A 15,345-nucleotide genomic window follows, 5' to 3' on the forward strand; every position below is an offset into this window, starting at 1 on the left:
CTACAGGTACTGAATCTGAATGGGGTAAACCTCTACAGGCACTGACTCTCACTGGGGTACATTTCCACAGGCACTGACTCTGAATGGGCTAAACTTCCACAGGTACTGAATCTGAATGGGGTAAACCTCTACAGGCACTGACTCTCACTGGGGTAAACTTCCACAGGCACTGACTCTCACTGGGGTACATTTCCACAGGCACTGACTCTGAATGGGTTAAAATTCCACAGGCACTGACTCTCACTGGGGTACACTTCCACGGGCACTGACTCTCACTGGGGTAACTTTCCACAGGCACTGACTTTGAATGGGTTAAACTTCCACAGGCACTGACTCTCACTGGGGGACACTTCTGCAGGCGCTGACTCTCACGTGGGTACACTTTTGCAGGCACTGACTCTCACTGGGGTACATTTCCACAGCCACTGACACTCGCTGGTGTACATTTCCACATGCACTGACTCTGAGTGGGGTGCACTTCTATAGGCACTGAATCTGAATGGTGTAAACTTCTAGAGGTACTGAAACTGAATGGGGTAAATTGCACAGGCACTGTCTCTGAATGGGGTAAACTTCCACAGGCACTGACTCTCACTGGGGTACACTTCCACAGGCACTGACTCTCACTGGGGTACATTTACACATGCACTGACTCTGAATGGGGTAAACTTCAACAGGCACTGACTCTAACTGGGGTACACTTCGACAGGCACTGAATCTGAATGGGGTAAACTTCTACAGGTACTGAATCTGAATGGGGTAAACTTCCACAGGCACTGTCTCTCACTGGAGTGTACTTCCACAGGCAATGACTCTGAATGGGGTAAACTTCCACAGGCACTGACTCTCACTGGGGTACCATTCCACAGGCGCTTAATCTGAATGGGTTAAACTTCCAGAGGCACTGACTCTCACTGGGGTACACTTCCACAGGCACTGACTCTGAATGGGGTAAACTTCCACAGGCACTGACTCTGATTGGGGTGCACTTCCACATGCACTGAATCTGAATGGGGTAAACATCCATAGCTACTGACTCTGAATGGCGTAAACTTCCAGAGGCAATGATTCTCACTGGGGTACAATTCCTCAGGCACTGACTCTCACTGGGGTACACTTTCACAGGCACTGACCCTGAATGGGGTAAACTTCCACAGGCAATGACTCACAGTGGGATACACTTCGATAGGCACTGACACTTACTGGGGTAAATTTCCACAGGCACTGACTCTCACTGGAGTACACTTCCACAGGCACTGACTCTGAATGGGGTAAACTTCCACAGGCACTGACTCTCACTGGAGAAGTCTTCCAGGGGCACTGTCTCTGAATGGGGTAAACTTCCACCGGCACTGTCTCTCACTGGAGTGCACTTCCACAGGCAATGACTCTGAAAGGGGTAAACTTCCACAGGCACTGACTCTCACTGGGGTACCATTCCACAGGCACTTAATCTGAATGGGGTAAACTTCCAGAGGCACTGACTCTCACTTGGGTACACTTCTTCAGGCACTGACTCTCACTGGGGTACATATCCACAGGCACTGACTCTCACTGGGGTACATTTCAACAGGCACTGACTCTCACTGGGGTACACTTCCACAGGCACTGACCCTGAATGGGGTAAACTTCCACAGGCAATGACTCACAGTGGGGTACACTTAGATAGGCACTGACACTTACTGGGGTAAATTTCCACAGGCACTGACTCTCACTGGAGTACACTTCCACAGGCACTGACTCTGAATGGGGTAAACTTCCACAGGCACTGACTCTCACTGGAGAAGACTTCCAGGGGCACTGTCTCTGAATGGGGTAAACTTCCACCGGCACTGTCTCTCACTGGAGTGCACTTCCACAGGCAATGACTCTGAATGGGGTAAACTTCCACAGGCACTGAGTCTCACTGCGGTACCATTCCACAGGCACTTAATCTGAATGGGGTAAACTTCCAGAGGCACTGACTCTCATTTGGGTACACTTCTTCAGGCACTGACTCTCACTGGGGTACATATCCACAGGCACTGACTCTCACTGGGGTACATTTCCACAGGCACTGACTCTCGCTGGTATACATTTCCACATGCACTGACTCTGAGTGCGGTACACTTCTATAGGCACTGAATCTGAATGGTGTAAACTTCTCGAGGTACTGAATCTGAATGGGGTAAACTTGCACAGGCACTGACTCTGAATGGGGTAAACTTCCAGACGCACTGACTCTCACTGGGGTACACTTCCACAGGCACTGACTCTCACTGGGGTACATTTACACATGCACTGACTCTGAATGTGGTAAACTTCAACAGGCACTGACTCGAACTGGGGTACACTTCGAAAGGCAATGAATCTGAATGGGGTAAACTTCTACAGGTACTGAATCTGAATGGGGTAAACCTCTACAGGCACTGACTCTCACTGGGGTACATTTCCACAGGCACTGACTCTCACTGGGGTACACTTCTACAGGCACTGACTCTCACGTGGGTACACTTATGCAGGCACTGACGCTCACTGGGGTACATTTCCACAGGCACTGACTCTCGCTGGTATACATTTCCACATGCACTGACTCTGAGTGGGGTACACTTCTATAGGCACTGAATCTGAATGGTGTAAACTTCTAGAGGTACTGAATCTGAATGGGGTAAACTTGCACAGGCACTGACTCTGAATGGGGTAAACTTCCGCAGACACTGACTCTCACTGGGGTACACTTCCACAGGCACTGACTCTCCCTGGGGTACATTTACACATGCACTGATTCTGAATGGGGTAAACTTCAACAGGCACTGACTCTAACTGGGGTACACTTCGACAGGCACTGAATCTGAATAGGGTAAACTTCTACGGGTACTGAATCTGAATGGGGTAAACCTCTACAGGCACTGACTCTCACTGGGGTACATTTCCACAGGCACTGACTCTGAATGGGCTAAACTTCCACAGGTACTGAATCTGAATGGGGTAAACCTCTACAGGCACTGACTCTCACTGGGGTAAACTTCCACAGGCACTGACTCTCACTGGGGTACATTTCCACAGGCACTGACTCTGAATGGGTTAAAATTCCACAGGCACTGACTCTCACTGGGGTACACTTCCACGGGCACTGACTCTCACTGGGGTAACTTTCCACAGGCACTGACTTTGAATGGGTTAAACTTCCACAGGCACTGACTCTCACTGGGGGACACTTCTGCAGGCGCTGACTCTCACGTGGGTACACTTTTGCAGGCACTGACTCTCACTGGGGTACATTTCCACAGCCACTGACACTCGCTGGTGTACATTTCCACATGCACTGACTCTGAGTGGGGTGCACTTCTATAGGCACTGAATCTGAATGGTGTAAACTTCTAGAGGTACTGAAACTGAATGGGGTAAATTGCACAGGCACTGACTCTGAATGGGGTAAACTTCCACAGGCACTGACTCTCACTGGGGTACACTTCCACAGGCACTGACTCTCATTGGGGTACATTTACACATGCACTGACTCTGAATGGGGTAAACTTCAACAGGCACTGACTCTAACTGGGGTACACTTCGACAGGCACTGAATCTGAATGGGGTAAACTTCTACAGGTACTGAATCTGAATGGGGTAAACTTCCACAGGCACTGTCTCTCACTGGAGTGTACTTCCACAGGCAATGACTCTGAATGGGGTAAACTTCCACAGGCACTGACTCTCACTGGGGTACCATTCCACAGGCGCTTAATCTGAATGGGTTAAACTTCCAGAGGCACTGACTCTCACTGGGGTACACTTCCACAGGCACTGACTCTGAATGGGGTAAACTTCCACAGGCACTGACTCTGATTGGGGTGCACTTCCACATGCACTGAATCTGAATGGGGTAAACATCCATAGCTACTGACTCTGAATGGCGTAAACTTCCAGAGGCAATGATTCTCACTGGGGTACAATTCCTCAGGCACTGACTCTCACTGGGGTACACTTTCACAGGCACTGACCCTGAATGGGGTAAACTTCCACAGGCAATGACTCACAGTGGGATACACTTCGATAGGCACTGCCACTTACTGGGGTAAATTTCCACAGGCACTGACTCTCACTGGAGTACACTTCCACAGGCACTGACTCTGAATGGGGTAAACTTCCACAGGCACTGACTCTCACTGGAGAAGTCTTCCAGGGGCACTGTCTCTGAATGGGGGAAACTTCCACCGGCACTGTCTCTCACTGGAGTGCACTTCCACAGGCAATGACTCTGAAAGGGGTAAACTTCCACAGGCACTGACTCTCACTGGGGTACCATTCCACAGGCACTTAATCTGAATGGGGTAAACTTCCAGAGGCACTGACTCTCACTTGGGTACACTTCTTCAGGCACTGACTCTCACTGGGGTACATATCCACAGGCACTGACTCTCACTGGGGTACATTTCAACAGGCACTGACTCTCACTGGGGTACACTTCCACAGGCACTGACCCTGAATGGGGTAAACTTCCACAGGCAATGACTCACAGTGGGGTACACTTAGATAGGCACTGACACTTACTGGGGTAAATTTCCACAGGCACTGACTCTCACTGGAGTACACTTCCACAGGCACTGACTCTGAATGGGGTAAACTTCCACAGGCACTGACTCTCACTGGAGAAGTCTTCCAGGGGCACTGTCTCTGAATGGGGTAAACTTCCACCGGCACTGTCTCTCACTGGAGTGCACTTCCACAGGCAATGACTCTGAAAGGGGTAAACTTCCACAGGCACTGACTCTCACTGGGGTACCATTCCACAGGCACTTAATCTGAATGGGGTAAACTTCCAGAGGCACTGACTCTCACTTGGGTACACTTCTTCAGGCACTGACTCTCACTGGGGTACATATCCACAGGCACTGACTCTCACTGGGGTACATTTCAACAGGCACTGACTCTCACTGGGGTACACTTCCACAGGCAGTGACCCTGAATGGGGTAAACTTCCACAGGCAATGACTCACAGTGGGGTACACTTAGATAGGCACTGACACTTACTGGGGTAAATTTCCACAGGCACTGACTCTCACTGGAGTACACTTCCACAGGCACTGACTCTGAATGGGGTAAACTTCCACAGGCACTGACTCTCACTGGAGAAGACTTCCAGGGGCACTGTCTCTGAATGGGGTAAACTTCCACCGGCACTGTCTCTCACTGGAGTGCACTTCCACAGGCAATGACTCTGAATGGGGTAAACTTCCACAGGCACTGAGTCTCACTGCGGTACCATTCCACAGGCACTTAATCTGAATGGGGTAAACTTCCAGAGGCACTGACTCTCATTTGGGTACACTTCTTCAGTCACTGACTCTCACTGGGGTACATATCCACAGGCACTGACTCTCACTGGGGTACATTTCCACAGGCACTGACTCTCGCTGGTATACATTTCCACATGCACTGACTCTGAGTGCGGTACACTTCTATAGGCACTGAATCTGAATGGTGTAAACTTCTCGAGGTACTGAATCTGAATGGGGTAAACTTGCACAGGCACTGACTCTGAATTGGGTAAACTTCCAGACGCACTGACTCTCACTTGGGTACACTTCCACAGGCACTGACTCTCACTGGGGTACATTTACACATGCACTGACTCTGAATGGGGTAAACTTCAACAGGCACTGACTCGAACTGGGGTACACTTCGAAAGGCAATGAATCTGAATGGGGTAAACTTCTACAGGTACTGAATCTGAATGGGGTAAACCTCTACAGGCACTGACTCTCACTGGGGTACATTTCCACAGGCACTGACTCTCACTGGGGTACACTTCTACAGGCACTGACTCTCACGTGGGTACACTTATGCAGGCACTGACGCTCACTGGGGTACATTTCCACAGGCACTGACTCTCGCTGGTATACATTTCCACATGCACTGACTCTGAGTGGGGTACACTTCTATAGGCACTGAATCTGAATGGTGTAAACTTCTAGAGGTACTGAATCTGAATGGGGTAAACTTGCACAGGCACTGACTCTGAATGGGGTAAACTTCCGCAGACACTGACTCTCACTGGGGTACACTTCCACAGGCACTGACTCTCCCTGGGGTACATTTACACATGCACTGATTCTGAATGGGGTAAACTTCAACAGGCACTGACTCTAACTGGGGTACACTTCGACAGGCACTGAATCTGAATAGGGTAAACTTCTACGGGTACTGAATCTGAATGGGGTAAACCTCTACAGGCACTGACTCTCACTGGGGTACATTTCCACAGGCACTGACTCTGAATGGGCTAAACTTCCACAGGTACTGAATCTGAATGGGGTAAACCTCTACAGGCACTGACTCTCACTGGGGTAAACTTCCACAGGCACTGACTCTCACTGGGGTACATTTCCACAGGCACTGACTCTGAATGGGTTAAAATTCCACAGGCACTGACTCTCACTGGGGTACACTTCCACGGGCACTGACTCTCACTGGGGTAACTTTCCACAGGCACTGACTTTGAATGGGTTAAACTTCCACAGGCACTGACTCTCACTGGGGGACACTTCTGCAGGCGCTGACTCTCACGTGGGTACACTTTTGCAGGCACTGACTCTCACTGGGGTACATTTCCACAGCCACTGACACTCGCTGGTGTACATTTCCACATGCACTGACTCTGAGTGGGGTGCACTTCTATAGGCACTGAATCTGAATGGTGTAAACTTCTAGAGGTACTGAAACTGAATGGGGTAAATTGCACAGGCACTGACTCTCACTGGGGTACACTTCCACAGGCACTGACTCTCATTGGGGTACATTTACACATGCACTGACTCTGAATGGGGTAAACTTCAACAGGCACTGACTCTAACTGGGGTACACTTCGACAGGCACTGAATCTGAATGGGGTAAACTTCTACAGGTACTGAATCTGAATGGGGTAAACTTCCACAGGCACTGTCTCTCACTGGAGTGTACTTCCACAGGCAATGACTCTGAATGGGGTAAACTTCCACAGGCACTGACTCTCACTGGGGTACCATTCCACAGGCGCTTAATCTGAATGGGTTAAACTTCCAGAGGCACTGACTCTCACTGGGGTACACTTCCACAGGCACTGACTCTGAATGGGGTAAACTTCCACAGGCACTGACTCTGATTGGGGTGCACTTCCACATGCACTGAATCTGAATGGGGTAAACATCCATAGCTACTGACTCTGAATGGCGTAAACTTCCAGAGGCAATGATTCTCACTGGGGTACAATTCCTCAGGCACTGACTCTCACTGGGGTACACTTTCACAGGCACTAACCCTGAATGGGGTAAACTTCCACAGGCAATGACTCACAGTGGGATACACTTCGATAGGCACTGCCACTTACTGGGGTAAATTTCCACAGGCACTGACTCTCACTGGAGTACACTTCCACAGGCACTGACTCTGAATGGGGTAAACTTCCACAGGCACTGACTCTCACTGGAGAAGTCTTCCAGGGGCACTGTCTCTGAATGGGGGAAACTTCCACCGGCACTGTCTCTCACTGGAGTGCACTTCCACAGGCAATGACTCTGAAAGGGGTAAACTTCCACAGGCACTGACTCTCACTGGGGTACCATTCCACAGGCACTTAATCTGAATGGGGTAAACTTCCAGAGGCACTGACTCTCACTTGGGTACACTTCTTCAGGCACTGACTCTCACTGGGGTACATATCCACAGGCACTGACTCTCACTGGGGTACATTTCAACAGGCACTGACTCTCACTGGGGTACACTTCCACAGGCACTGACCCTGAATGGGGTAAACTTCCACAGGCAATGACTCACAGTGGGGTACACTTAGATAGGCACTGACACTTACTGGGGTAAATTTCCACAGGCACTGACTCTCACTGGAGTACACTTCCACAGGCACTGACTCTGAATGGGGTAAACTTCCACAGGCACTGACTCTCACTGGAGAAGACTTCCAGGGGCACTGTCTCTGAATGGGGTAAACTTCCACCGGCACTGTCTCTCACTGGAGTGCACTTCCACAGGCAATGACTCTGAATGGGGTAAACTTCCACAGGCACTGAGTCTCACTGCGGTACCATTCCACAGGCACTTAATCTGAATGGGGTAAACTTCCAGAGGCACTGACTCTCATTTGGGTACACTTCTTCAGGCACTGACTCTCACTGGGGTACATATCCACAGGCACTGACTCTCACTGGGGTACATTTCCACAGGCACTGACTCTCGCTGGTATACATTTCCACATGCACTGACTCTGAGTGTGGTACACTTCTATAGGCACTGAATCTGAATGGTGTAAACTTCTCGAGGTACTGAATCTGAATGGGGTAAACTTGCACAGGCACTGACTCTGAATGGGGTAAACTTCCAGACGCACTGACTCTCACTGGGGTACACTTCCACAGGCACTGACTCTCACTGGGGTACATTTACACATGCACTGACTCTGAATGGGGTAAACTTCAACAGGCACTGACTCGAACTGGGGTACACTTGGAAAGGCAATGAATCTGAATGGGGTAAACTTCTACAGGTACTGAATCTGAATGGGGTAAACCTCTACAGGCACTGACTCTCACTGGGGTACATTTCCACAGGCACTGACTCTGAATGGGCTAAACTTCCACAGGTGCTGACTCTCACTGGCGTACACTTCCACAGGCACTGACTCTCACTGGGGTACATTTCCACAGGCACTGACTCTGAATGGGTTAAACGTCCACAGGCACTGACTCTGAATGGGTTAAAATTCCACAGGCACTGACTCTCACTGGGGTACACTTCCACAGGCACTGACTATGAATGGGGTAAACTTCCTCAGGCTCTGACTCCGAATGGGGTTAACTTCTACAGGCTCTGAATCTGAATGGGGTAAACTTCTACAGGTACTGAATCTGAATGGGGTAAACTTCCACAGGCACTGAATCTCACAGGAGGTACACTTACACAGGCACTGACTCTGAATGGGGTAAACTTCCACAGGCGCTGACTCTCACAGGGGGACACTTCCACAGCCACTGACTCTGAATGGGGAACACTTCCACAGGCAATTGACCCTCACTTGGGTGCGCTTCCACAGGCACTGACTCTCACTGGGGTACACTTCCAGAGGCACTGACTCTGAATGGGGTAAACTTCCACAGGCACTGACTCTCACTGGGGTGCACTTCCAGAGGCACTGACTCTGAATGGGGTAAACTTCCACAGGCACTGACTCTCACTGGGGTACATTTCCACAGGCACTGAATCTGAATGGGGTAAACTTCCACAGGCACTGACTCTCGCTTGGGTACACTTCTGCAGGCACTTACTCTCACTGGCGTACATTTCCACAGGCACTGACTCTCACTCGGGAGCATTTCCACATGCACTGAGTCTGAGTGGGGTACACTTCCATAGGCAGTGACTCCCAATGGAGAGCCGCTTCCCAGCCACTGAATCTCACTGGGGTACACTTCTACAGGCACTGACTCTCACAGGGGTACATGTCCAAAGGCAGTGACTCTGAAAGTTCTAAACTTCCACAGGCATTGACTCTCACAGGAGTACACTTCCACAGGCACTGAATCTCACTGGGGTACACTTCCACAGGCACTGAATCTGAATGGGGTAAACTTCCACAGGCACTGACGCTCAAAGCAGTACACTTCCACAGGCATTGAATCTGAATGGGGTAAACTTCCACAGGCACTGACTCTGAATTGGTTACAGTTCCACAGGCATTGACTCTCAGTGGGGTACACTTCGACAGGCACTGACTCTGACTGGGGTACACTTCCACAGCCACTGACTCTGAATGGGGTAAACTTCCACAGGCACTGACTCTCACTGGAGTACACTTCCACAGGCACTGAATCTGAATGACGTAAACTTCCACAGGCACTGACACTCACTAGGGTACACTTCCACAGGCACTGATTCTGAATGGGGTAAATTTCCACAGGCACTGACTCTCACTTGGGTACACTTCTACAGGCACTGACTCTCACTGGGGTACATTTCCACAGGCACTGACTCTGAATGGGGTAAAGTTGCACAGGCACTGACTCTGAATGGGGTACACTTCCACAGGCACTGACTATGAATGGGGTAAACTTCCTCAGGCTCTGACTCCGAATGGGGTTAACTTCTACAGGCTCTGAATCTGAATGGGGTAAACTTCTACAGGTACTGAATCTGAATGGGGTAAGCTTCCACAGGCACTGAATCTCACAGGGGGTACACTTACACAGGCACTGACTCTGAATGGGGTAAACTTCCACAGGCGCTGACTCTCACAGGGGGACACTTCCACAGCCACTGACTCTGAATGGGGTACACTTCCACAGGCAATTGACCCTCACTTGGGTGCGCTTCCACAGGCACTGACTCTCACTGGGGTACAATTCCAGAGGCACTGACTCTGAATGGGGTAAACTTCCACAGGCACTGACTCTCACTGGGGTGCACTTCCAGAGGCACTGACTCTGAATGGGGTAAACTTCCACAGGCACTGACTCTCACTGGGGTACATTTCCACAGGCACTGAATCTGAATGGGGTAAACTTCCACAGGCACTGACTCTGAATGGGGTAAACTTCCACAGGCACTGACGCTCAAAGCAGTACACTTCCACAGGCATTGAATCTGAATGGGGTAAACTTCCACAGGCACTGACTCTGAATTGGTTACAGTTCCACAGGCATTGACTCTCAGTGGGGTACACTTCGACAGGCACTGACTCTGACTGGGGTACACTTCCACAGCCACTGACTCTGAATGGGGTAAACTTCCACAGGCACTGACTCTCACTGGAGTACACTTCCACAGGCACTGAATCTGAATGACGTAAACTTCCACAGGCACTGACAATCACTAGGGTACACTTCCACAGGCACTGATTCTGAATGGGGTAAATTTCCACAGGCACTGACTCTCACTTGGGTACACTTCTACAGGCACTGACTCTCACTGGGGTACATTTCCACAGGCACTGACTCTGAATGGGGTAAAGTTGCACAGGCACTGACTCTGAATGGGGTACACTTCCACAGGCACTGACTCTGAATGGGGTAAACGTCTACAGGCACTGAATATGAATGGGGTAAACTTCTACAGTTACTGAAGCTGAATGGGGTAAACTTCCACAGGCACTGACTCTCACTGGGGTACACTTCCACAGGCACTGAATCTCACTTGGGTACACTTCTTCAGGCACTGACTCTCACTGGGGTACATTTCCACAGGCACTGACTCTCACTGGGGTACATTTCCATTGGCACTGACTCTCACTTGGGTACACTTCTACAGGCACTGACTCTCACTTGGGTACACTTCTGCAGGCACTGACTCTCACTGGTGTACCTTTCCACATGCACTGACTCTGAATGGGATACACTTCTATAGGCAGCGACTCCTAATGGAGAGCCGCCCCCCAGCCACTGAATCTCACTGGGGTACACTTCTACAGGCACTGACACTCACAGGGGTACATTTCCACTGGCACTGACTCTCACTGGGGAACACTTCTACAGGCACTGAATCTTAATGTGGTTAACATCTACAGGTACTGAAGCTGAATGGGGTAAACATCCACCGGCACTGACTCTCACTGTGGTAAACTTCCACAGGCACTGACTCTGAATGGGATAAACTTCAACAGGCACTGACTCTCACTTGGGTACACTTCGACAGGCACTGACTCTCACTGGGGTAAACTTCCAAAGGCACTGACTCTCACTGGGGTACACTTCCACAGGCACTGACTCTGTATGGGGTAAACTTCCACAGGCACTGACTCTGAATGGGGTAAACTTCGACAGGCACTGAATCTGAATGTGGTAAACTTCTACAGGTACTGAATCTGAATGGGGTGCACTTCCACAGGCACTGACTCTCACTGGGGTACACTTCCAGAGGCAATGACTCTCACTGGGGTACACTTCCACAGGCACTGTCGCTCACTGGGGGACACTTCCACAGGCACTGTCTCTGAATGGGGTAAACTTCCACAGGAACTGGCTCTGAATGGTGTAAACTTCCACAGGCATAGACTCTCACTGGGGTACATTTCCACAGGCACTGACTCTGAATGGGGTAAATTCCGCAGGCACTGACTCTCACTGGGATCACTTCAACAGGCACTGTCTCTAAATGGGTTAATCTTCCACAGGCACTGACTCTGAATGGGGTAAATTCCACAGGCACTGACTCTCACTGGGGTACACTTCCACAGGCACTGAATCTGAATGGGGTAAACTTCCCCAGGAACCGACTCTGAATGGGGTAAACTTCGACTCTGAATTGGTTACAGTTCCACAGGCAATGACTCTCAGTGGGGTACACTTCGACAGGCAGTGACTCTCACTGGGGTACACTTCCACAGGCACTGACACTGAATGGGGTAAACTTCCACAGGCACTGACTCTCACTGGAGTGCTCTTCCACAGCCACTGATTCTGAATGGGGTAAACTTCCACAGGCACTGACTCTCACTGGAGTACACTTCCACAGGCACTGAATCTGAATGACGTAAACTTCCACAGGCACTGACCCTCACTTGGGTACACTTCCACAGGCACTGACTCTGAATAGGGTAAATTTCCACAGGCACTGACTCTCAGTTGGGTACACTTCTACAGGCACTGACTCTCACTGGGGTACATTTCCACAGGCACTGACTCTGAATGGGGTAAACGTCTACAGGCACTGAATATGAATGGGGTAAACTTCTACAGTTACTGAATCTGAATGGGGTAAACTTCCACAGGCACTGACTCTCACTGGGATACACTTCCACAGGCACTGATTCTCACTTGGTTACACTTCTTCAGGCACTGACTCTCACTGGGGTACATTTCCACAGGCACTGACTCTCACTGGGGTACATTTCCATTGGCACTGACTCTCACTTGGCAACACTTCTACAGGCACTGACTCTCACTTGGGTACACTTCTGCAGGCACTGACTCTCACTGGTGTACCTTTCCACATGCACTGACTCTGAATGGGATACACTTCTATAGGCAGCGACTCCTAATGGAGAGCCGCCCCCCAGCCACTGAATCTCACTGGGGTACACTTCTACAGGCACTGACTCTCACAGGGGTACATTTCCACTGGCACTGACTCTCACTGGGGAACACTTCTACAGGCACTGAATCTGAATGTGGTTAACATCTACAGGTACTGAAGCTGAATGGGGTAAACATCCACCGGCACTGACTCTCACTGTGGTAAACTTCCACAGGCACTGACTCTGAATGGGATAAACTTCAACAGGCACTGACTCTCACTTGGGTATACTTCGACATGCACTGACTCTCACTGGGGGAAACTTCCAAAGGCACTGACTCTCACTGGGGTACACTTCCACAGGCACTGACTCTGAATGGGGTAAACTTCCACAGGCACTGACTCTGAATGGGGTAAACTTCGACAGGCACTGAATCTGAATGTGGTAATCTTCTACAGGTACTGAATCTGAATGGGGTGCATTTCCACAGGCACTGACTCTCACTGGGGTACACTTCCAGAGGCAATGACTCTCACTGGGGTACACTTCCACAGGCACTGTCGCTCACTGGGGGACACTCCCACAGGCACTGTCTCTGAATGGGGTAAACTTCCACAGGAACTGACTCTGAATGGTGTAAACTTCCACAGGCATAGACTCTCACTGGGGTACACTTCCACAGGCACTGACTCTGAATGGGGTAAATTCCGCAGGCACTGACTCTCACTGGGATCACTTCAACAGGCACTGTCTCTGAATGGGTTAATCTTCCACAGGCACTGACTCTGAATGGGGTAAATTCCACAGGCACTGACTCTCACTGGGGTACACTTCCACAGGCACTGAATCTGAATGGGGTAAACTTCCCCAGGAACCGACTCTGAATGGGGTAAACTTCGACTCTGAATTGGTTAAAGTTCCACAGGCAATGACTCTCAGTGGGGTACACTTCGACAGGCAGTGACTCTCACTGGGGTACACTTCCACAGGCACTGACACTGAATGGGGTAAACTTCCACAGGCACTGACTCTCACTGGAGTGCTCTTCCACAGGCACTGACTCTGAATGGGGTAAACTTCCACAGGCACTGACTCTCACTGGGGTACACTTCCACAGGCACTGACTCTGAATGGGGAAAACATCGACAGGCACTGAATCTGAATGTGGTAAACTTCTACAGGTACTGAATCTGAATGGGGTAAACTTCCACAGGCGCAGAGTCTCACTGGGGTACACCTCCAGAGGCAATGACTGTCACTGGGGTACACTTCCACAGGCACTGTCGCTAACAGGGGGACACTTCTACAGGCACTGACTCTGAATGGGGTAAACTTCCACACGCACTGACTCTGAATGGTGTAAACTTCCACAGGCACAGACTCTCACTGGGGTACTCTTCCAGAGGCAATGACTCTCACTGGGGTGCACTTTCACAGCCACTGTCGCACACTGGGGTACACTTCCAGAGGCAATGACTCTCACTGGGGTACACTTCCACAGGCACTGTCGCTCACTGGGGGACACTTCCACAGGCACTGTCTCTGAATGGGGTAGATTCCACAGCCACTGACTCTCACTGGGATCACTTCCACAGGCACTGTCTCTGAATGGGTTAATCTTCCACAGGCACTGGCTCTCACTGGGGTACACTTCACAGGCAATGACTCTCACTGGGGTACACTTCCACAGGCACTGACACTGAATGGGGTAAACTTCCACAGGCACTGACTCTCACTGGAGTGCTCTTCCACAGGCACTGACTCTGAATGGGGTAAACTTCCACAGGCACTGACTCTCACTGGGGTACACTTCCACAGGCACTGACTCTGAATGGGGTAAACTTCCACAGGCACTGACTCTGAATGGGGAAAACATCGACAGGCACTGAATCTGAATGTGGTAAACTTCTACAGGTACTGAATCTGAATGGGGTAAACTTCCACAGGCGCAGAGTCTCACTGGGGTACACCTCCAGAGGCAATGACTGTCACTGGGGTACACTTCCACAGGCACTGTCGCTAACAGGGGGACACTTCTACAGGCACTGACTCTGAATGGGGTAAACTTCCACACGCACTGACTCTGAATGGTGTAAACTTCCACAGGCACAGACTCTCACTGGGGTACTCTTCCAGAGGCAATGACTCTCACTGGGGTGCACTTTCACAGCCACTGTCGCACACTGGGGTACACTTCCAGAGGCAATGACTCTCACTGGGGTACACTTCCACAGGCACTGTCGCTCACTGGGGGACACTTCCACAGGCACTGTCTCTGAATGGGGTAGATTCCACAGCCACTGACTCTCACTGGGATCACTTCCACAGGCACTGTCTCTGAATGGGTTAATCTTCCACAGGCACTGGCT

Source organism: Heterodontus francisci, chromosome 43 (genome assembly GCF_036365525.1).
Source record: "Heterodontus francisci isolate sHetFra1 chromosome 43, sHetFra1.hap1, whole genome shotgun sequence".
In the NCBI taxonomy this organism is placed as follows: Eukaryota; Metazoa; Chordata; class Chondrichthyes; order Heterodontiformes; family Heterodontidae; genus Heterodontus; species Heterodontus francisci.